This window comes from Alligator mississippiensis, chromosome 4, assembly GCF_030867095.1.
Source record: "Alligator mississippiensis isolate rAllMis1 chromosome 4, rAllMis1, whole genome shotgun sequence".
In the NCBI taxonomy this organism is placed as follows: Eukaryota; Metazoa; Chordata; order Crocodylia; family Alligatoridae; genus Alligator; species Alligator mississippiensis.
In genome coordinates, this window is record NC_081827.1 from 74858003 (window position 1) to 74882512 (window position 24510).

The 24510-nt window shown below is 43.0% G+C and overlaps 1 protein-coding gene across 5 annotated transcripts in view; it reads right to left on the reverse strand.

Annotated features, from left to right (window-relative positions):
• Positions 1-24510, reverse strand: part of OSBPL8 (oxysterol binding protein like 8) — a 157819-nt gene that overhangs the window by 118133 nt on the left and 15176 nt on the right. The window contains exon 2 of one of the 5 annotated variants that reach the window (XM_059726106.1): positions 21548-21658. The exons of the other annotated variants lie outside the window; for them this stretch is intronic. The gene's annotated coding sequence lies outside the window, so the exon portion shown is untranslated. The remainder of the gene's footprint in view (positions 1-21547; positions 21659-24510) is intronic. 5 annotated transcript variants of the gene reach the window in all.

A 24510-nucleotide genomic window follows, 5' to 3' on the forward strand; every position in this document is an offset into this window, starting at 1 on the left:
AAGTATTTAATAAGCCTAAATCATAATTTCTCACTCATTCACTGAGCAAAGGGAACTGTAAAAGTCTCAAATCAATGTTTGAAAGCCAAGAACATACGAGATACAGGACAACAAACAAGGATCTAAGGAAGTTCCCATGATAATTATGGCATGCAGTCAAAAAAAAACAAACAAAAAAAAAAAAACAACTGATGACATAGCTCCCTTAAAAGAAAAAAGAAAGAAAAAAAAACAAAACAAAAACAAAGAGTCATTTGACTAGTTCAAACTCAAAATGTAAGTCCCATCAAATCTTCAAACTTTAAGTATCTGTTTCTTTAAATCAGGTAAAAAGTTGTTTGGACTGCAAATACTGCAGGAACCTGGAAGTGAAACTGGGTAGTCGATTCTAATTGGGCAAGCAAGAAAAAGTGGAAGAGTCAACTTGGCATAAACAATGGAAATTTAGAATTAGACTTCCTAAATCTTTTCAATACTCCATGATGTGTAACAAGGAAACAAGTCACTTCATGTATTTACACCTACTGTTCCTGTCTCATTGTTCTCTTTAATGGAAAATTTGTTCTCTGCCCATTGCACCTTTATTTGGCCTCTCAAAATTTAAGATACACATCTTGAACTTGAAGAATTATTGTACAACACTAACTGCAGAAAAGTCTAAGATAAAAAGGGAATTTTTTTGCCAGTTTCCCTTCTCAGAAAACTCAGCAGTAAGCTTCTACTGCCAAAATATGGAAAACTCAATTACATACAATGATAAGCATTAGTGGTCCTCGCATTCACATGCAAATTACAGGCTGTACAAAACTTGTAATCAAAATACCCGTTTTGTAATTAAAAGCAATTCAGCTGAGATTTCAAGTGGGGCCAGCTTACTATTTCTAAATTTTTTTTTGTATGGTTTTACCTTGCATTAGCTTTCCATGTTAAGTATCTTCTATTACAGCAACTTGTGCATGACAGAACCAACCAGGAATGTCTTTAGTGACACATGAACTTTGGCAAGTGTGTGTTTGTATTTTTATTAGCAGAGCCCAGAAGAAAACTCCTTGTTCTCATTTTGGGGAGGAAAAAGTTTGTTGTAGATCTTGACAGTTCTGTACTCCGTAGATGAAAAGAATGATAAGACTCATACGGTTGAGCTGAGTTTCTTTCCAAGATGCTTACACTAAATAAGATACCAAAGATTGACAGTTGCCACAGAACATTAATAAGCAACTCTGTAATAAAGAGAAGAAGTCTAAAGAAGGCTAAACTGTACTATGTTCAAAAGTTATGCTTCTGAAAAAAAGAAAAAAAAAATCTCTCTTAAATCATGAAGTACCAAGACCTTTTTCTTTACAAAAGCTCGAGTCTTCCCCCCCTCCCAAGATCTTAAAGGAAGAAAAAAAAAAAAAGGTACCTTGTGCAACAGGAATGGGAAGTGGCAGGAATCCATCAATGTCCTTTCTACACACCCATTTTAAAGACTTTAAGAGGCCAAAATATTTATTTTTGGAAATAGCTAAACTTAATGCACATAAAAGATCTAAAGCACAGCAACACTGCCACTTCGAACCCAATGCTACCATTTTAAGTACGTTTTCTCCCTTTGCTGTCTCTCATCCACTCTTTCAAAGAAGTGCCAGCCTTGCAAACAGCCTGAAACAGCAAAGCTAGGTTGATTCTTCTATTCTTTCGCATTGCAGGTGAACCTTTTATCAGTCTTAAATTTCTCTTCTCATTTAATTGTAAAATCACTTATTCAAGGACTTTTACCGGTTAGAGATCCCAGTGAATGCTTATCATGTTTCTTTGCTAAAGGTTTTAGGTTTATGCATCTCACGTGTTCCTCGCATGCAAGCATAGCATGACTTTAATCTCTCTGCTCTGGTCCCCTTCTCTGTTTTTATAGCATCCCATGAGACAGGATTACCCAAAGCAGGCATTGTATTGCAAGTATACTACTGGGTTTTACATAATTATTATAATTATTTTTTTCAGCACTTTTTATGTCTTTCCTAATTAAAAAAAGTTATGAAGTTACCATTATGCTGTATGGTGGTTATATTCTGATGCACACAAGCTCCTCATATTATAATACCATATTTACTTGAATCCGAAGGCAAGGTTCCTCCCCCACCAGTCCTGGATTTCAAGTGTGTTGAGGGGGTGTGGAGGGAGGGGCAGAATCTGCTGGAGCTCTGACTCTGTGCCCCAGGCCTCCAATAATTAGATTCTAGACTTTGAAAAAAATAATTTATATATATAAAAGTTATAAAAATTTTCCATGTCTAGAATTTAAAAACAGGGTGGAGGGGGAAAGAAGTCATCTTAAATTCCAAGTCATCTGGGATTTAGGTAAATATGGTACCTATGGGTCCAAGTGCTCTACTTATGGATCAGGACTATGCTATGCTGAGTGCTATACAGATACAGAACAGAAAAATAATTCATCCCGGAGAGCATGCAATGATGCTTCAAACTTGCTCCTAAATTTTTGCAATTTGTTTAAAATTCATTGCTGTGTATAACTCCTTTATTTGCAAAAAAGTACTTTCTGTTCCTGCAAGGGTCTTCAGGAAAAAACAAAAAAACAAAAAAAAACAACCCCTCAAATATTGTGTAATTCAGCAGGGGCTGAGACAAGAAGCAAGGTGTCTCAAGCCTAGGAGCATCTTGAACTTAGAGAAGAGCTAGGTATATTTACTTCAGTTAAAGTTACACACAATTCTTACATGGTGTACATTTCCCTGTACTGAATGCCCCATATGCAGGCTCTGAATCTGCTTCTTATTGAAATCTGTAATAGCAGCAGTGGGTATAGTGCTGTAGATCTCAAATTATCTCCTTGAAGAATATCCATGATGGTTTTTTATGTCGACACTTGCATAGGTCTAGGTTCTTCTGCAGCTGTGCACATACTAGGCAGCACTCAACTCTTCATATTGCTTGAACAAGCACTTAACCACAAGCCTCAGCTTGGTTCTTTATGAAACTTCAAATATACACTAAGCTGCACCAAGGAGGCATCTTTCAAATAGGTGCCAACAATTTCTGTAATACCTAGGTGTTGGCTTCAAAAAGAAACCTTTTGCCTTTATGGCCATGAAGACAAAGTTCCTCATGGTCTAAGCCAACAAATGCATTTTTGTCTTTGGCTGTCGCACTGGAACAGCCTCCTTTAAGGGCAGAAACTAGGGCAGAATGGCATCTCGGAGACTCATGCCTTTCTGAGTACAGTTTACATAGCTCGTGCCTCTGAGGCCTAGAGACTAATTGGTACCAACCCACCCTACCTTCTGCCTGATATAGCTAACCACATCTTCAATAAGGGAGAAGTACTAAACAGGAGCAGTAATTGCTGTTCCTAAAAAAGGACAAGCTGTCTTCCATGGAACCTAGGATGTCCTAACAGGTCTGCTTTTCTTCACAACCTTATGACTGTTTAACTAGTAGAGTAGGAAGGCAGAAATAAGCAAGTGAGGGAAGGGAGTAGGGTAAAGTAAGTACTACTCCTTTATCGTAAAAATGTCTCCTTTTTCCTTGTAGTCCTGATTTAGGAAAAAAAAAAACAAAAAAACAAAAACAAAAAAACAGAAAAACCCCAAAACTCATTGCCCTTTCCATCCCCTTCAGTGCACCACTTCTGTGAGCAGAATGTCACATAGGTCAACTGAGCCACTGCAGTTGTCCCACTGAACAAGAAACCACTTGCAAACATGCGCTAGGGCCAGAAAATCACCTTGCAGAGGAAAACCGCTGCCTTCACCCCAGCCCTGCTCCTGGGAGGCAGCAGTGCTCCATCCCCACCCCCCTGCTCAGGGTCTGGACACTGGGGTTACTTAGACTAAAAAAAGGTTGAAAACCCTTGTTGTAGCAGATCCCTTGAATAAAAAGGGGATTACCTACCTTCAGTATTATGCATGCCATATAATGTCTGTCATCCATGAACGACTGCAAGTACATTCTTCTTTTTAGAAGTCCCATCTGTTATTACTCCATGAGACTCCAGATCAGTTTTCCATTCCAGATTCAATCTTCATTCAAAGAAGCAATGCTGCACAGCAAGGGCAGGGGAATCTTACTTGCCCTAAGGACCCTGATTCCTGCTATCACACAGATGCCCTCCAAATGCATCACTCAAGGCTAGCGATCAATTCTCTCTCCAGGCCCCCCTTGCTCACCCTAAGCTATGCTCCTTTGATAGCTGCGAAATAACTGGTATAAGAAAATCCATTTATTTCAATAGCAAATGTACCAACTCCAATTTATGACTGAATTCTGACACCTGACTCTCAGTAATTATACTCCTGATATAGTTACTTTTCAAATGACCCAATAATGAAGTGAGAAAAGTTTCACTGAAAGCATTTAAAAAAAAAAAACCTGATAAATTAAATTCACTACAAAAAGTGACAGTCAACTCCTTTAAAACACATTTATCTGAAGACTGTTGGATTTTTTCAAAGGAGTTTGAACTCGCACAAGTCTCCAGCGCAGTACACAGAGTACAGATAATATGCAGCCAAGATTACTAGGGTTAGGACACATACATGTCGTGAAGTTAGAGAAGACAAAAATCCACAACCAACCTTTGTGTATAGACTATGATTAATAAGACTCGACTATTTGGTCACAAAGGGAAGTTGATTTAAGACAGAGAGAGACAGATCAAGTCAAAGTCCCATATGGAAAAGGGCAGGGAAAGGAAGAGACCCAAAATTCTCACAAAGCAGTAGCAAGAAGAAAAAAAATAAAAATAAAAAAAAAAAAATACACCTCCCCACCCTCTCTCCTTTTTAAACCTCATCTCAGAAGACCATGCCATAAGTTGCTGATGACCACACTTTCTATGTGATTCAATTCTGACAAGAGTAAATCAAATGTCATACTTCAGAACCAGAAAGTATTTCACCTAAGCAAGAAGATATCACTGTGTCACTAAGGCAAGTGCCATACTGGTTTTAGAACAAAAGCCTGCAGAACCTCCCACATTATAATTTATAAGTATCAAACACTTGTCAGGAAGGAGTTTGACAGTTTGCTGCCGTGGCATCCACGGATTAGCTTCTAAAAAAATGAAATGAAATGAAAGTCCTCTGGCAGACTGAGTTCTCTCCATTTAAGAAAAGCTTCCACATAGTGTCTATATTTTTCACCCACCCCACATACACCAGTTCATCATTTGTTCCAGGCAAGTATATATAAAATTTACAGACTGTTCATTTGGATGAGTGAACAAGCAGGAAAACAGGAAGAGAGGGAAGTTTAACTATTCAAACCATTGTGCCAGACAGATTCACATTTTCACACATTTCTTGTATCCATATACATAACCAATATGTAGGAATTGGTTACTTATGTTTTGGGGGATTTTCCTCTCAATTAAGGGAAAAAAAAAAAAAAAAAAACACTCAATACCAAACACTTCCACATCTAGTAATATTTTCTCCCACACACTGATGAAATATTGTTTTTAAGGTTGTTGATACTTTATCTTAAACACTAAAATGTAATGCAACTTAAAAAAATGTAATTAAAATGCTAAGCAGCCTACACACACTGGAACTGGCAGAAAAAGCAAGTTTCATTTCATAGATTATTACCAATTAAAGAGAACTAATTCAGGTTGTTTTCATGCACATCAATGGAAAGCACTCTTTTCATCACCTAACAAAGACATACTTCAGCAAAAAGTCTTTCCAAAATGGCTCATTACATAAGTCAGGAGACAAGTATTTATTGAACAGCAACATGCCTTTCATTCAGTTGTTACCTAGTGAGGTATAACAGAGGAATCTGTTTCCATAACTTTATATGGACACTAGCCTTCAGTCTGGAAGTCATTTTGTTATACAGGCCTTTGAAGAAGACTTTCTATAGCAGAAGGCTCTCTACACCTCCATTTCCTCTTGGAAGTTTTAGCTCTCTATGCAGAAGGTGTTTAGAAACAAAGTTATACTGCTGCAAGGGGCTCACTCTTTAGTTCCACTCACATTAACAGGACAGATGAGCATGTCGTCACAATGGCTAGGGACAAAAGTTACATATAAACTGGTTTAAGTGATCAGAAACTGGTTTAAACCTGCAACAGAACAGACATTCAGTGCACACAAGCCATTCAAAGTAACCAAAACTAGTTTAAGATAAACCTGGCTGAAGATAGCATCAGACTTAACTGATTTACATCAAACTCATTTATGGAATTTCTGTCCCAGACCCTTTCCTGGTTCAAGTTAAAGCAGCCCCCCAGCATCCTAGCATGCTTTGCACCCCTGGAGTGTGCTGTCTGCTTGAGCAAAGCAGGGTTGGCCACACCCCTCCACTCTCTAACCTGAGCAGTAAGGGCTGGCTGACAAGGGGGTAGGAAGCCCAGCTGGGGATGCAGCCCAGTCTGCCTGGTGGGGGCAGAGCAGCTCCTGCCATACTTTTCCATGCTGGACTGGAAGGGGCAGGGCCATGGGAGACCGGGCTGAGGCAGAGGGGAGGAAGGGGGATTGAACTCCATCTGAGAGTGCTGAAGGAGCTGGCTGAAGTCATCACAGAGCCCCTGGCAAAACTGCTCCAAAACTCATGATGCTACAGAGAGGTCCCTGAGGACTGGAAGAGGGCCAATGTTGTGCCCACCTTCAAGAAGGGCAGGAGGGAAGACCCAGGTAACTATAGGCCAATTAGCCTAACTTCTGTCCCAGAGAAAATCCTGGAAAAATTCATCAAGGAGCCTATATGCGATAGTCTTGCAGAAAGTAGGATTCTGAATGACAGCCAGCATAGCTTTGTTGCTGGCAGGATTGTTTTACCAACCTCATCTCCTTTTATGATCAGTTACCCAGGTGGCAGGTTATGAGAGAAAGGAGGTTGACATTGTATACCTTGACTCCAAAAAGCCTTTCATCTGGTATCCCACGATGTTCTCAGAAGAAAATCAGAGGACTGCAGGCTTAACTGCTCAACAGTTAGGTGGGTACGAAGCTGGCTGCAGGGTAGGACCCAGAGAGTCCCAGTGAATGGATCTGTGTCGTCCTGGCAAGAAGTGGCCAGTGGTGCCCCACAGGGGTCGGTGTTTGGTCCAGTACTTTTCAACATCTTTATCAATAAATTTGGATGCAGGGGTGAAGAGCTCACTCGTCAAGTTCACAGACAACACCAAGTTATGGGGAAGCACGGTCATGTTCGAAAATAGGCTGCAGATAGAGGCGGATCTAGACAGGCTAGCAAGTTGGGCAAGTCAGAACCAGATGAAGTTCAACACTGAGAAATGTAAAGCGCTCCACCTGGGGACAAACAACCCCCTACACACCTACAGGCTTGGCGGCGCCAAACTGACCGGCACTACAAACAGAAGGGACCCGGGGGTAACCATAGACCACAGTATGAATATAAGCCAGCAGTTCAACGCTGTTGCCAGCAGAACAAATGAATACTCTGGCATGTATCAATCAATGCATCTCCAGCAACAGCAAGGAAGCGATTCTTCCGCTCTATTCAGCGCTGCTGAGACTGCAACTGGAGTACCGTGTCCAGTTCTGGATGCTGCACTTCAACAAGAACGTGCTAAAGCTTGAGAGTCCAGAGGAGGCCCAGCTGTATGATCAGAGACTCACATGGCAAGCCATACAAGGAACGGCTGAGGGACCTGGGACTCTTCAGCCTGAAAAAGAGAAGGCTTCAAAGGGACCTGGTAGTAGCTTACGGCTACATCAGGGGAATACATCAAGGGCTCGGTGAACAACTGTTCACCGTGGCACCCTTAGGGAAAACCAGGAGTAATGGCCACAAACTCCTGGAAGACCATTTCAGGCTCAACATTAGGAAAAATTTCTTCGCAGTCACGGTGTCCAGACTGTGGAACAAGCTCCCTCCAGAGATGGTGCAGTCACCTACCCTGGAAATCTTCAATAGGAGACTAACAGTCACCTCACTGGGGTCATCTGCCCCAGTTGTCTTTCCTGCTGGTACAGGGGGGCTGGACCCCATGATCTTCTGAGGTCCATTCCAGCCCCTTACAATCTACGAATCTATCTATCTATGAAACTCCCCTGTGTCTCCTCTCCCACCGGCATGGGACCCCAGCCAGGGCCTGCCTGGTATTTCTTCCACTGCTCACGGCTTGAGCAGTGGGGGTGTGGCCAGCTGGCAGCCTGGCAGCACTTCAGGGGAAGGAGCAGGAATAAACCCCCTTGTCTTCCCTCTTCCCCCCAGCCAGGGTCTGCCCAGCTTTACCCACCTGATCGCCAACTCCCTCTCTCCCCCCCACATCGCCCAAGGTGCTGCTGGGACACTGGCTGACCAAACCCTGCCACCATTCAGAAATAAGCCTAGAAGTCGCACTCAGTAGCCTGCTGGGACCTGGCTACACCCCACCCGTTTTAGCTCAGTTTCTCTTCAGCCTTCCAGCCACTACCAAAGAAAAAGAAGCGCTCTCTCTAGTGTTCACCTCCCTAACGCCCGGCTTCTAACCTGAGCCACTGCAGGCATGTGGTGTGGCTGTATTTCAGGAATCAAAAGTGAATGTCTATTCACTTGCTTCTCAGTTCAGTCAATGCAGTTTAGACTAACCTGCAAAGACTGAATCAATTCAGTCTCATGCTTTTTGAACGTCTGTGCTTAGTCAAAGAAGTCTGCATCTTTTCTAGCTAGCCAGTAGTTTCTACCCTTTTCTTGCTTAGGATGGCTAAGGAACACATCCTTGGACTCAAACTCAATTATTCTACCTATGCTTAGAACATGCATTGCTCTTCCATATGGCGTCAGATGTCAGCTTTCAAATATATAAGCTGCTATATTATCACTCATTATTAGACGTATTATCACTCAAAGTGCAGATTCCATTTGCCCCATTTGAGTATTTGTAAAGACTGCAACTTTCAATTAAGTTGGAATCTTTACAAATACTGTTTGTAGGACACTGCATTCACACAGTGTGCTATTCAAGATGTTCATTTTGTAAAGTGTTTTTTTGAAGCATCTGTATCCAGACCTCAGTCTGTTCAGCTTAATCCATGCTTCTCTGGCAAGGTCGTCCCCAATGGGGGACTTGTTTGGTATTGGTATAAAATGCTAAATGCCGCAATAAAACATGTAGGCTCTGCAGATAAACGCTTAATAGCAAACAAAACTTCACTTAAGTAAAGGTTTGAACATGGTTCACAAATTGTGCATAATTATTTCAAAGAAGCTTCTGTAGGTCTAAAAAAGGTTTGATGCATGCAAAGTTGGTTTTCTACCTTCCAGGTAGAGTTTGGGGGCAGATGGTAGGCAAATGTGACAGGGGGCAACTCAAGCTGTTTGGAGTGAAAGCTTTCACCCCACATTAGAAGTGCCACTTACTGGATAGTCTCCTTGTTTTTGCTGGAGAAAAAAACCCCCATAAATCTTAGAACAGTGCTAAAATTATGAGAAACATTACTGCAGACTGACTTACATGATTTATCATTTGGTGAGAGAAACTAACTGGCTGCGTATTATAAATATGAACGAATACTGACAAGTAGTTACAATATATTCTCTTTTCAACTGCAATAAGTAGGGGTGCACCAATAGAGATTTTGGGGGCTAATACTAAGAGCCAATTTTTAAGGAGGCATATTGGCCAATACCAGCAGGATGCAGCTGGGCTGCATATTGGAAAATAGGACCAGTAAGTCAGTTGTGGTGAAAAGGGAGGGGGAGGGCAGATCGAGGCCCCCCGTGGTGAGGGAGTGGAGCTGGGGCTGGAACAGACACTGCCCAGCTGGGGCAGGGAGCTACAGCCACCCTAAAAATCTGCCATAGCTCTGCCACAGCCCCCACCTCCCACCCTGAGCATAGCCCCGGCCCACCCCCTACATGCCAGGAAGAACATGGCACAGCCCTGGACACAGCAGCAGCCCACCCCACCCTGCGCAGCTCCAGGGGCACATGCTTCCCCCCCCAGAACAATGCCCTCCCATGGTGTGCACAGCAGGGGGCCACCCCTTCCCTGAGCTCCCCCAGACAGGCTGCGCAGCTCCATCCTGTGCCCTCCCCTGCCCCGGCTTGGCAGCACCTGCTCCACTCCCTTCCTCACTGCAGGGGCCTTCATCTGCTCCCACACCAGACCCCTTCCCTCCCCTCTACCATAAAACAGACTTACCAACCACACGCAGCTCTCCAAGCTGCCAGTCTGTGCTCCTCACTGCCTATGTGCTGCGCTGCAGCTGTGCATATGCACAGGCATTTATTGACCAAATCAAGCCGATTTCCAATAGACAATTTTTTATTTTTTTTTTATATCTCAGTGCCAATCCAATATCAAACTGATGTATCAGTGCACCTCTAGCAATAAGTACTGTATTCAGCAAATTATTTAACTAGCCTTCCAAGTTCGTAAATAGTTAAGAAACAAACTTTCCCCATTATTAGAAATGTATCTAATGACCTGAAACCACTTAACCACCAATTCCAGAAACGCTCTACTTCGTATACTGAAGTACTGTACACTAGGGCTGTGCTAAGCTTCAGTTGCTGCTTCGATTCGGAGGAGTTTTGCCTTGCTTTGGCAGCTGAATCCGAATCGAATTAGGAGATCCGTTAACCTCCCCGAACCAAACTGAAGGCTTCCCGTCTGCCGCCAAGCATGTGGCCCCCCCCATGCTCCTGTGGGACACTCCATCCACCCCATCATCTCAGTGTTCATGAGCTGCACCTGGTACCACTTGACATGTAGAAAAAAAAAAAAACGGAAAAAACAACCCATATAAAGCTCTGCCTATGGCCAAATCCCTGATTCTCCGAATCGGAATCAAATCTTCAGATTCAGCTGAACTGAAATCTGGACAGTGATCCAAATCAGCGAATTGAATCACTGTCCCCCAAATCTGGCTGAATATGGCCCACTTCATACACCCCCTACTGTACACACACCTGAAAGTAAGTACTCTCCCCAGCTTAGCTCCAAGACAATCTATTCCTGAGCAGCGATTTCCTCCCTCCCCCCCCCCCATACCTCAGCATGAAAGTCTCAAATTTTAGGCAGAGTCACTGAAGTATAAGAACTTTACTTATTTAACATCATTATAATTCTCCTTCCACATTCAAATGTCACGCTACTGCAGCATTTACATATGAGGTTGTCACACCATAATGACAAGACATCTCCAAGTAATGTTTATAGTTTCCTACTGCTTCCATCTTTTTGTATTAAGTATGATCATTATTTCATGTGACACCAAATCACAAATTCAGAAATCTATTTGAAGCTTATACAGAAAACACCATTCCTGTCTGCACAAGCCAGAAACAGGAAAGAAGGAACAGTGAACATGAACTATATCTATAAGCAACCAAGATAGCAAATTAGAATGATGCTTTAAAAATCCTCCCAACTAAAACCTTCCTTATTCACAAAAGCCATCTTTGTGAAAAATTCCAAAATGAAAACACTGTGCCCCTATAATACTCACCATTTCTTACAGGTGGTAGTAAAACAGATCAGAATCATAGACAGGCAAATTCTTAAATTGCTTTAAAAAGGGGAAAGGGGAGTTAATCTGCAGCAAATCAGTGCAAGCCACCAAATATTATCTGCATATTTCTGAATGAAACATTGTTAACACTGGACTGATTTTGATAACCTGTATTGTTATCACCCCCTGTATTAGCTGTTATATCACAGCTGTGGTCTGCATATCCCTGAAACATTTGCCAACAGAGGCAGGGAAGGGAGACCAGGAATTTCCCAGCTCAGACCAGAGGCGAGTCAACACTAAGACCTGTCCACCTTTATCTGAGCTCATGCTGCTCAGCCAACTGCAGCACAGTACAGCAAGATCTCCTGCCCAGCTGCATGCGTTACAGAGACTCCTCCTACATCCCTGCCCCAAACCAAATGCTGCTGAAGCCCCAGCTCTGCAGGCCAAAACTAGCCTGTAAGCCATAGGCTGCAAAACCTTAAGCCAATATGGACAAGACTTCCTGCGTAAGAGCAAGTGCTGAAAGGAAAATGCTAATTAACTAAGTGGAAAGAAGACTCAGACTAGTGATGCTCAACCTCCAGATCTACCCCCCAGCCACCAGATTTCCAGGCCTGCAGGAAAGGTAGTAGCATTAACTGCTGCCAAACTTCCAGACCTGTGGGGAGGCCCACAGGCCAGATGACGACATAGCCCTGTATGCTAGACCATGCTGATATGCATAGCCAGATCCAGCGCAACGCATGACCACATATGGGATTCAGCCCACAGACCAACCCTGGGTCACTCATCTCGTAGGGCCAAAAGATCAAGCACTACTGACTTGGAGCATTAAGAGTCAAAGATTAAAGTAAGTCCCAGGTGGTAATACAAAGTTTTCCCTACTTAAGAGATAGGACACAATCCCCAAGACCACAAAGCCCCTCCAGATATTTTGAAAAGCTGAGACGAGGAGGGGGAAGGCAGGGAGTGCCTAACAAAACACTTGTGGGACCTGTTTGCCACCCAGCTGTTTGCCATGTGGCTCCCTTTTGAAAAGATGCTCCTTTGCTGATAAGCTGCACAGGAGCAAGGCTTTCTAGCTAGTATTCTTTCCACATCACAAAAAAGAGCTGGTCAAGATTGAAAAAAAAAGGTTGACTGTATCTTACCACCCCCCCAAAAAAAACCCAATGAAAACAAAAACAAACCAACCAGACTTGGAAAAGTTGGATCTTTCATTCTTCAGCACATGCAGTGCATCTTAAACCTGGACACAGCAATAGGCAAGAGGAGCTTTGAGAGAGTCACCTTAAAAAAATTCTACCCAAACATGTAGGTTTCAAAGAGGATTTCTTCACAAAGTTCATTGCTCTGGAGCATGGAATGGGACTCTGCAAGTGTCACATCTAGTTGTTCCTTAGAAACAAGTGTACAGAGTATCATGCATTTCAAAAGCCAAATTTTCCAGGGATAGAAGCTTCCAGTCCAATTTTTATGGTAACCAATTCTAAAAAGTGGCTTGACAAGACATTGTTTGTTTTTAAATACAAAAATCGGCATGAGTTATGCAAACAAAAAACACAGGGGCGCACAGCAAAAAGTTTCTGGATAGCATTAAAAAAAAAAAGTAAATTCTTTCAAAGACCTTTAGCAAAAAGACAGTTTTCTGAACAGACAAACCACTACTAAAGTGAAACAAATTGTACTCTTCTGCTCCACCACACAAAACACAAAAAAGCTTGTCCTACATTCCAAATGTCAAAGTCCCCACAAATACAGATCATTAGCTTGTTAAAGCTCAAAATATATTATGATGCATCAAGTTAAGCATCTTAGAATCATAAAAAAAAAAAAATTAGGGCTGGAAGCAATGACAGGAGGTCATCTAATCCAACCCCCTGCTCAGAGAGCAGGACCAGCCCCAACACCATCATCCCAGCTAGGGCTTCATCAAGCCAGATGGAGATTCCACCGACTCTCTAGGTAACTTGTTCCAGTGCTTCACCACCCTCTTAGTGAGAACATTTCTCCTAATATACAATTTAAACCTCCCTTGCTGCAACCCAAGACCACTGCTCCTTGTTCTGTCATCACCATGGAGAAGTCTAGCTCCATCCTCACTGGAATTACCTTTCAGGTAGACAAAGGCTGCTATCAAATCCCCTCTGTCTTCTTTTCTCTAGACTAAATAAATCCAGTTCCCCACAAAAGTCATGGGCCCCAGCCCCTGAACCATTTTTCATTGCTCTCCACTAGAGTCTCCCTAATTTGTCCACATCCTTTCCATAGTGGGGGGCCCAAAAATGGATACAGGACTCCAGATGTAGCCTCACCAGTGCTACATAGAGCAGAATAGAGAAGAATAATTAATTACCCTCCTCAATCTGCTAGCAACGCTGCTACTAATGTAGCTCAGTATACCATTAGACTTCTCGGCAACAGGGGCACACTGCTAACTCCTATCCATCTTGGTGTCCACTGTAACCCCGAGGTCCTTTTCTGCAGAGCCACTGCCCAGCCAGTCAGCCTTCAGTCTGTATTGGTGCATGGGATTGTTCTGTCCTAAGTGCAGGACTTTGCATTTGTCCTTGTTGAACCTCACGAGATTTCTTTTGGCCCAATCTCAAAATCTGCCTAAAATTGCTCTTAATCCTAGCCCTACCCTCCAGTGTATCTACTACTCCCTCAGCTTGGTGTAATTTGCAAACATATTGAGGGTGCAACCCACCCCATCTTCCAGATCGCTAATAACGATGTTGAACAAAACTGGCCTCAGGACCAACTCCTGGGCCACTCAACTTGATACCGGCTGCTAAGTAGACATTGAGCCACCAATTACTACCCACTGAGCCTGACAATCCAGCCATCTTTCTATCCACCCTACAGTCCATTCATTGAATCCATATGTACTTCCTTAGCTTGCTTGTAAGAATGCTGTGGGAAATGGTATCAAAAGTCAAGGTATATTATGTCCACCGCTTTCCCCACATCCACAGAGCCAGTTATCTCAGCATAGAAGGCAATCACATTGGTCAGGCATGACTTGACTTTGGTGAATCCAGGGTGACTGTTCCTAATCACCTTCTCCTCCAAGTGCTTAGAACTGGATTCCTTGAGGACCTTCTCCATCATTTTCCCAGGGATGGAGGTGAGGCTGACTGGTCTGTAGTTCCCTGGATCCTCCTTCTTTTTCTTAAATATGGGCACTACATTTGCCTTCTCTCTCTACCCAGGAAGGTTAAAAGCTACAGTTTGGAATCCAAAATATCCTATGTGGGAAGGTAGGCAGAGTAAGCATCCTGGAGCTAGAACATCAGGTACAGCTGTGTCATATGTATGGCAAATTTCATTTTTTGAAGAATAAAACTGATCTCCAGAAAGTTTCTATCAAGCCCTCGGAAATGCTGCCATTTGTTCTCCAAGATTTTCCCCCAAACCCCAAGTTATTTCCTGAGACTTGGGAATAGATTAGAAAAAAAAAAAAAAAAAAAAAAAAAAAAAAAGGAAGAATACGAAGAAGAGAGGAGCTAGTTTGGTTTTTATCCTGCAGCCCTGCACACCCATTTTCTAAAGGGAGGAGAACTCCTTTGGAGTTTGCATTAAAACATAAGAAACGCAGTTATTTTAGAAACTGTTTTTCATTACTCTAAATTCCTACCATCTGGACTGTCTTGTTTTGGAGCAGACTTCAGCTTGCAGAAGATCAGTTTAGATCAAGCCAAAGCCAGATGCTCTTCGACAAAATAAGAAATACCTTTTGTGCCAGAACTGTATTTACATTTGTGGCCAAAAAGGAACCCAAATATCATTGCATCAAAGGTTCTCTAAACAAGCTACATGCAGCCTTTTATTGGAAGCAAACACTTTATTTTTGGAACAAATCAAATGTGTCAATTTGCTTACTTTTCTCCCTCCAGTTTGGAAATGGATAGAATATTGACAAATATATGGTAGGAATACTGACCAGAGTGCTCTAGTCAGTGGTTTAAAACATTTGTATAGCCTAACAGAGAAGCTATTCATCTTCTATATCCCCATCTACAAGACACTTATGTTCAAGTGTTCTAAAGCCTTTAAACCCGTCTTCATAATTCCAGAGTCACTCTCTATATCCTACATCATAATGCTATCAGCAGTGTGCAAACTTATAAACTACATGCCATAGATGAAATTCAACTGTGTTCTCTTGAGACCTTCTCTCAAGGATGATGTTTACTTAGCTTCCATGTCTAGCCAGTCTCTTCTCTCCTTCAAACTACAAAGAGCATTTTTTCTGCCATATCAACTATCAGTCTATTCTTACTAACAGAGTAGGCTAGTCACTTGAACAGTACTTCAGACTCGGAAGATTCAGAGGCACCCTTATATTCTCAGTACACATGAATATAGGAAAAAGTAATGATGAGTCAAGCTATGACTTTCCTACAGTGACAGCTTAAGTAAGAAGTAAGTAAGTAAGTAAGTAAGTAAGTAAGTAGGATGCTAGGAGAGCTGGCTGATCTTCTGCTCTTACTGAACAGCACTACAGGATACAGTACCTACTCAAAAGTGTTATAGCTAACTTCATCCTAGCTGCTGAACCATAAAAAAAAAAAAAAATCTACAGTTAAATTGTGGGTAGTGTTGGGGGGGGGGGGGGAGGGAGGAGGAGGACAGATTTATAATCCACAGAATATTAACAGCTAGTCATGTCTGTTGGGTGGGAGCACACCTGCTTAGAATAACTAGGAAGTTACCACCATCAGCTGGACACAGGACACTCAGAGTCAAGTCTTGGCTCTGCCCAATTTAGAGCAAACTTGAACCTTAAATTATATTTTTACTTTTTTTGAGCCGGGGGGGAAAGGGGGGGGGGAGAGAAAAAATGAGTAGCAGATGCAATCTCTGAAAATTTATTTACCATATTTTTTTTTTTTTTTGTGTATAACCCTGAATACTATACACATGCTCTTTTTAGAAAGCCCCCCCTTCAAAAGGGGGGGCACAAAGGGGGAAAGTTTACCTTGTAGTACAGTTAAGCACCAAAGATCTAGGGTTGCCAGGGGCTGCGAGGCACAAATCAATCTGGCAACCTAGGGACTATGTACCAGGTCTGATCCTGCACAGTCTCTGGGGCTGTGTACCAGGTTTGGAGCATGTGCTAGGTTAGACATGGTGTGCCAGGTTGGGCCAGATGGGCCCCACGTGCCATTCTGATCCATTGCACAGTTGTGGGACCCTCCCCATGGGTTTGGAAGTGTGTTGGCAGGGGTGGAGGGAGAGGGGAAAAACAGTGGAAGCATGAAATTGCTATCGTTCCCAGAGCTGCAGCAATTAATGCCATCACTCTGTTCCCACCAGCCAAATTTCTGGATCCAAGGGAAGCCCCTTTCCTTTGTATATAAAAGTGTGCACCCCAATTTCCTCCAGTTGGTTTTGAAAGAAAAGGTGCAAGGTATATGTGAGAAAAAGATATAGTAGGTTTTGAACACCTTCCCCCACAACGTTCTCAAAAGAGAATAAGAGAAGCATGATCTTGAAATTACTGTAAAAAAAAAAATGGGCACAACTGCTTGGATTATCAGGATCAAATGTCAAACCTGGAAAAGGTAAATCAAAAGAGATTCCCAGGAGAACATTCTGGATTTGATATACTTCTATACCTTCATTATGCCTTGGAGGATGGAATTAAATGCTCACTTATTAAAAATGTTGCTGATTATATCAAGCTGGGGGAAATTTCCTACTCTGCACAGCAGGGGTGGACAACCTACAGCTTGCAGGCTGGATCTGGTTGCGAGGAAGTGCCACCAATGCATGAGCTAGGTAACATGGAGCTGCACCAGGCTGTCCATCCTCTCTGCAGCACTTGCTTCCATTGTGAGCCCGTGCTCCTCTTGCTGGAGAACAGGTCAAATTAGTATAGACAACTGACCCATCAGAGATTTGGGTAGCAAAAGACTTCCACCCAACAGCTACAGTCAGGTTGCAAGCTCCAGCCCACATCAGCCAAGGGCTGCTGACCATTGTTAGAGGTTCAAGATACAACCTGATGAAATGAAAAGCTGAAATAAGATGCACTTGCTTAGGAAGAAACAATTCAACATATGAATACAAAGTGAGAAAAACCACTGGCTAGGGCTACCATAATGCAGGAAAGGATCTACAGGTTATATTTTATCACAAATTGAATCTGTGTCATGCAATGTTGTTCAAGAGAAAAAGCAAATGATGAAATTAGCAGGCATTTTCTATGACTTGCATATAGTGTAGTCTCGCACACCTTTCAACTTTGGATAGAGCTCACCAGAAGTAAACGTATCCAGTTTGGGGTACCATATTTCAAGAAGAGATTGACAAATGGGAAGAAGTCCAGAGAAGAGCAAGCAAGTCTGAGGCCTAAAACGCCTGACGTGGAAAAAACGAGAGAACCCGGGGTTATTTAGTGTGGAAAACAGAAAGCCAAGGAGAGGGTTGCAAAGAATCTTCAAATACAGAAGAGGCAATTATCCTGTATCCACTGGGAATAGAAAAAGTTAATTGGCCTAAACAGAAACAGGAAGATTTCATTTAGATAATCAGAGCTTTCCAAGTGTGGGGAAGGAGGGAGGTTGCTCATTGGACCAGATTAATCTATAGAAGTTGTGAAATCTCCATCATTGGGAATTTAAATTGTGGTGTGTACCCTGCTCTTATTTTGTATGGTTTAGATCAGGGATTGGCAAACTTTGGCTCAAAGCCACTGGATCCAACCTGCAGACATGGGGCATCAGCGGTGGGGAGAAGCCATAACCATCCTTGGATGATGGTGTTGCTGTGGACGTAGTCTTTCTAGACTTTAAGAAGGCCTTTGACGCTGTCTCTCACCCCATCCTCATCAATAAATTAAGCAACTGCGGCATTGATGCCTACACAGTCGGATGGATAAAAAATTGGCTGATGGGGCGCACCCAGAGAGTAGTGGTGGATGGGTTGTACTCAACCTGGCGAGATGTGAGCAGTGGGGTCCCCCAGGGCTCAGTCCTCGGGCCCGCACTGTTTAGCTTCTTCATCAGCAACTTGGATGAGGGGGTGGAAAGCACGCTGTCCAAGTTTGTTGATGACACCAAGATGTGGGGCAAGGTGGACACACTTGAAGGGAGAGAGAGGCTGCAACTAGATTTAGACAGACTACAAAAGTGGGCAGACGAGAACAGGATGGGGTTCAACATAGACAAATGCAGGGTGCTGCACCTTGGGAGAAGGAATCCACAGCATACATACAGGCTGGGGAGTTCCCCTCTTGAAAGCACAGAGGCAGAAAGGGATCTTGTAGTCATTATTGTCTCTAAGATGAACATGAGCTGCCAATGCCAGATTGCAGCCAGCAAGACCAGCCATACCTTGTCATGCATCCAAAGGTGCATCTCAAGCCGGTCCAGAGACATGATACTCCCCCTCTGTGCAACTTTGGTCAGGCCGCAGTTGGAGTACTGCGTCCAGTACTGGGCGCCGCACTTCAAAAGGGATGTGGCCAGCCTGGAGAGGGTTCAGAGGAGGGCCACCCACTTGGTGAGAGGGCAGCAGGACAGGCCCTATGAGGAGAGACTGAAGGATCTGAACCTGTTCAGCCTCAGCAAGAGGAGGCTGAGGGGGGACCTGGTGGCGGCCTACAAGCTCATCAGGGGGAATCAACAGCAAATAGGCAGAGCTCTTTTCTCCCCAGCACCACCTGGGGTTACAAGGAACAATGGTCATAAGCTGATGGAGAATAGGTTTAGGTTAGAGATCAGGAGGCAATATTTTACAGTTAGGGTGGCCAAAATCTGGAACCAACTTCCCAGAGAAGTGGTCCTTGCCCCTACCTTGGGCATATTCAAGAGGAAGTTGGATGATCACCTGTCTGGGGTCTTGTGAACCCAGCATTCATTCCTGCCTGTGGCAGGGGGTCAGGCTAGATGTTCTGTTCAGGTCCTTCCTGACCCTAGCTGCTATGATACTATGAATGGGTGCTTCCTCTATGTTACAGCACAGAGAAGTAGTAGTGGCAGCTTGGTCCCAGCACCTATCCATCCCTGCCCTGAGCCAAGTTGCTCTAGCTCATGGCCTGAAAACAGTGGCAGACCACTAGTTTCAAAAGAGAAATCCATCTTGAGCAGCAAGTGGAACCTACTGTTCTGTGATTTCACATATTTTCTGTTTACTAGATCGGCATTAGAAAAAAGACTTTTACACAAAGGAGCACTTGGTTCCTTTGTTTTGCCTGTGCAATGTGCTAGAGAAACCAACAGTCATCAAGTAGAAAAAGTTATTCCTCCTACCCCACATTCATACTGGAAGAAGTGGGAGGGGGAGAAAGGAAAAACAAGTATACATATTAGACCAGAATCTAAGAGAAAAAAAAAAGGGGGGGGGGGGGAAGAAGTGGAAGAGAGAGTGTGAATGCATTATTTAGCAAGCAAACTTAAGTGCTTTAATGAATAATATCCTCTAAATATCAAAACCTTGAGAAGTATGCATTTAGAAAAAACATTTATTAAAAAGGGAGCTAGAGCAAGAAGTGCAACACAACTATAATTACACAAGCAAAGGAAGATTAATAATTGATAGGAACAATTACAATCCTTTGAGCTTTCTGGTAGCAGATGCACTAACACTTTATTTAGTTAAGACATTAGTGCTGAACGTTCATATTTGTGCATTTCCCTTTTTAGGATGGAGAGGGTTTTATTCCCCCCCCCAAAAAAAGATTTTCAGTTCTGCGAACATATTTCTAAGCAACTGAAAGAGAACACTTCAAATACAAGAATAGATCGTTCAAAATGAAGGCAAATGTCAAAGTTCTATTTTGCTTCCATTTCCTCCTGTACTGTTCAGGAGGGAGACAGAGCTCATTTTAGATTTTGTACCATACGTGATAACGAAAGCACTTTTCACAGGCAGGTGACATATGGGTGGATCATGTTTCAAGTGAAGTTATCCTGCAAGCTCAATTTTCTTCATTTACCTTGTGCTGTAGTTGTGCTCTTTTAACTTGTTTCCTCCCCTACAGAACAAGCAAACAACCACCACCCACTATACCACCAGCTATTTGAGAGTTAATCCACCTTAAACCTCTATACCAGTGGTCTCAAACATAAAGCCCATGAAACCACTCCATCTGGGCCACCAGCAGTCAAATTGTTCTCTCCTTTACACTGCTTCATGCACTGTTACATTGTTTAAACAAACTGAACAGTAAAACTACTGTAAACCTGCAGATCCTTTTTTTGCTGTCTTCATTTAACCTATTTATTTTTGTCAGCTGGCCCAGGAATGACATAAGGAAGTTTTACGGGGGGGGGGGGGGGGGGGGAACGGACATTAAATATAAGCAAATGTAAATGGGAAAACAGATTTTACTCCTTTAGGGTCCAACTTGGTTTCTCACCTTTTCTTGAAAGTTTGAGACAAAAACGAACGAACAAACAAACAAACAAACAAACCCCTTCCTCTAATCATAGCTTGACTTTTTTGAAGCTCCAACATGTAAATTAAAGAGATAAAAGGTACGTGGCTTTAAACAGAATTCTGAGCTTCAGTTTTAGGTTGTCATTTTAAAATTAAATATAGATTTATTTATTTATTTCTTTAAACAAAATAGCAAATAAATGCCCTTTAAATAGGCTTGTCAACACAATCTATCCACACTGCTTTCTACGCCATCTAGGAGGCATTTCTAAGAAAGGGTTCGGTGGTTTTTTTTCCCCTGACAAACGCCCATTACATCATGAAAATGGGATTATGGAATAAGAGGACTCAAGTGAAGAATCCTCACGTCTGCTGAAAAAAGTAGCAGTTCTCCTTAATTTTCTATGTTACCTGTACAGTCATATCTCCAACCTGCAAGTGGACAGATAATGTGCATCTTACAAGCAAACCTACAAAGATGGTAAAGCAGATTGGAAAACTTATGTCCTAGAGTTAAAAAAAAAGTTAAAATTCCAGGAAGGGGAAGTTAAGTGAGTTTTGGTTGTTTGAAGAAGGGGAGAAAAGAGGACCCCGGCAGTTATAGGCCAGTCAGTCTTACCTCAGTCCTTGGAAAGACCTTTGAGAAAAGTATCAAGGAGAATATCTGCAAGGGCCCAGCAGCAGAGGTAATGCTCAGGGGAAACCAACATGGGTTCATTGAGGGCAGGTCCTGCTTGACTAACCTGGTTTCTTTTTATGATCACGTCACAAAGTCCCTGGACGAGGGCATTGGGATGGATGTTGTCTTCCTGGACTTTAAGAAGGCCTTTGACACTGTTTCCCCACAACATTCTCTTAAACAAAAAAAAACAAAAACAAAAAACCCAACAATTAGGAGACTGCAGCATTGATGCCGACACAGTCAGATGGGTGGCAAATTGGCTAGATGGTTGCACCCAGAGTGGTGGTGAATGGGTCATTTTTGACCTGGAGGGATGTGGGCAGTGGAGTCCCCCAAAGCTCGGTCCTGGGACCTGTACTGTACAACATCTTTATCAGAGATCTGGATGTGGGTGTGGAAAGCATGTTGTCCAAATTCACTGACAACACCAACTTGTGGAACAAGGTGGGCACGCTGGAGGGGAGGGACAGAATCCGGCTAGATCTAGACAGGTTACAGAGGTGGGCGGATGAGAATAGGATGGAATTTAATGCAAAGACATGCAGTGTACTGCATCTAGGGAGAAGGAACCAGCAACACACCTATAGGCTAGAGAACACCCTTCTTGTCAACACGGTGGCAGAAAAGGATCTTGGAGTCATTGTTGACTCCAGGATGAACAGGAGCCGCCAGTGCAAGGAAGCGGTCAGTAAGGCTAACCACACCTTGTTGTGTATCTACAGCTGCATCACAAGCAGGTCCAGGAAGGTGATCCTTTCCCTCTATGTGGCATTGGTCAGGCCACAGTTGGACTACTGCGTCTAGTTCTGGGCACCGCACTGCAAGAAGGATGTGGCTAGCATTGAAAGGGTCAAGAGGAGGGCCACTCGTATGGTCAAGGAGCAGCGAGGCAGGCCCTATGAAGAGAGGCTAAAGGGCCTGAACCTATTCAGCCTCCACAAGAGAAGGCTGAGAGGGGATCTGGTGGTCATTTACAAACTCACCAGACGGTGGGGATCAGCAGGAATTGCAGGAGACTGTTCCCCCAGACACCACCAGGGTTACTAGGAATAATGGCCATAAATTGTTAGAGAGAAGGTTCAAGCTGGACATCAGGAGGCATTACTTTACAGTTAGGGCTTCCAGGCTCTGGAATGGGCTCCCAAGCGAGGTGGTACTGTCTCCTACCTTGGGGGTCTCCAAGAGGCAGCTGGACAGGTATCTGACTGGGGCAATATGACCCTGGCTCTTGTTCCTGCCCGGGACAGGGGGTCACACCTGATGATCTGTTTAGGTCCCTTCCACCCTAAACACTACGATTAAGAATTCAACTTCTTCCACCCTGATGTTTACATTCTGAAACCTTGTATGACCAACCTGATTTTAGCCTGTGCCTCACAAAATGGCTAAAGACTGCAAACACACATTCAGAATGATCTGGGAAGTTTCTCCTAGGTTTATTCTTCTGGTAGGAAAACTTAACCCAGAGATGCCTGAACATAAATTCAAATGCTGAGCCGCTGATAAGCAAAGAGCTTGCAGCGCTAACTGCACACATCTCAATCTGACTGGAGACAGATGGCAGCAGTACACAGGGCAGCCCTGATTGAGCTGTGCGAGACAGCCAGAATCAGCCTTAGTGCAATGAATAATACAGAGTCCAAATTCAGTCCAATTGTTTTAAGACCAGGATGTTTCAAGGCAGAGATTCTTATTTCCTGTTGTGTGTGGCATGCACACAATTTAGACAGCTAACGCAAAACAATGCTAAGGAAACTTATAGATTGCCTACAGATTAGATCTTTAAAAAGAGCTTCCTTGCAATTTGCATTCTAGAGGCTGTATACAGTTGACAAGTCTTACAAATTTTTTCTAAGAACCACTGCAAGCAAAACAATCTAAAATTTTCTATTAGTGACCTTAGGTTAATTTCAAGACCTAGCTGGTAATCATCAGCTGATAGTTCACAAAAAAGTTACTTTTGCAGTCTTTGATATTACTTTTGCTTTCCACAGAGTCCAACTCTTGTTCTAAGGCAGATAGCACTCTGGGGAAAGATTCATGGGAGTCAAAAATCATACACTTCATAGGAACACTACTGAAAGCATCTTGCCCTGACAGTCCAAAGCAGTGGTTCTCAACCTATTTGCCATATAGTTGGCCACACTTGCAGCTCTCAGTGTTACGTGGACCACACCCACACAACTTACTTCCTGTGTATTCATTAAAAAAAATTTTAAACAAGATGTCACATGGGCTGCAGCAGTGTGCCAATTGGGCCATAGGCAGCCCCACAGTCTGAAAACCACCGGTCTAGAGGAATTGTGTAGATCGCAAGGTCAGTTTCCACTGCAAATTATGCCAACCTTGAAACCGGAAGAATGTTATTCCTAAACAGCACTCCTACAGTGAATGAACAATTGGCTAGGGAAGTAGAAAGTTAAGATTGTAGCCATTCAGGAAAACTATGCAGCAGATATACAAGTACGGAGAGTCACGTGTGGCTCCCCCAATGACAAAAGGTGAGACAGAAGTTGCCTGTTATTATAAGTACCTGTACAAACAGTGAGGAAAGGGAACTTTGGAAAGGAGAGCAGAAAACTCAGCTAGAGATCCAGCCAAGACAAGTAGTAGGTAGAAAAGCACTCCGTTTTAATCGCCCAATTTAAAGCAGCAGTCTTACAAGAGTATAAACGGAAGGGAAAGAATTACATCAACTCTAACAGGTCTTGTATGTACTTGTATTTTTGTTAGGGGAAGCCACATATCAATTAAATGTTATTCATCCAGCTAATACTGCTCTGCTCCTCTTCCCCTACCCCCATGCCTCAGATGCAAAAACATATCAAACACTACCACCACTGAACAGCATGCTTAATATACATATTTAATCCAAGCCAAAATAACTCCTCAAACCTCACTAAAAGGCTTTGAAATCCTAACCCAAAGCAATGCTAAGGAAACTTATACTTAAGGAGGGAAAGGAGCCCAGACAAGGAGAGAAGGAAGACAGGAGATCAGTCCAAAGATGTGTGGTAAAGAATC